Here is a 523-nt window from a genome sequence, read left to right as displayed (position 1 = left end):
CCCTGGTATACATAATATGTGCAACATTTATCAATCTCATTCCTAACATTTTCTGTGCTAATATCCTTGACATGTTTCACCAGAAAGCTTCCTTAGAAGGACACAATGTAGCAACCGCATCAATTTTACCTATATGTTTTGAAACAAAAGAGTAAACAAAACAGACACAGAAGGATATGTTTTTTAGGATGTCGTCAAGTCAATTATGTTATTTTTAAACCACAGAATAAAACTTGCACCTACTTTTTGATTTTCAAGTTACACATATCATTGAGGAATACTCAGATGTCCCCATTCCATCAAATAATATATCAAACATATGTGATGAGTTAGCTCATTAACTACAGTCGTGTGCTGTGACCCCTCTCTTAAAAGCTTAACACCACTTCTTTGTTCAATGTTTGTCACCGCGGTGCAATCACACAACAACAACACTTGACCTGTGACGATTCATTTTTCTTAGGAACCAATGTGGCACAAAGCAAGCGTACTGGCCACCTGTAAATAATTTGATGAGATACTT

At 35.9% G+C, this 523-nt stretch overlaps 1 protein-coding gene across 1 annotated transcript in view; it reads right to left on the bottom strand.

Moving 5' to 3' along the window:
- Positions 1-523, bottom strand: part of ZCCHC14 (zinc finger CCHC-type containing 14) — a gene marked incomplete in the record, with an annotated part of 28,091 nt that overhangs the window by 14,122 nt on the left and 13,446 nt on the right.

This window comes from Pyxicephalus adspersus, chromosome 9 (assembly GCF_032062135.1).
Source record: "Pyxicephalus adspersus chromosome 9, UCB_Pads_2.0, whole genome shotgun sequence".
Classification (NCBI taxonomy): domain Eukaryota; kingdom Metazoa; phylum Chordata; class Amphibia; order Anura; family Pyxicephalidae; genus Pyxicephalus; species Pyxicephalus adspersus.
This window is presented reverse-complemented; position numbering and strand designations above follow the sequence as displayed.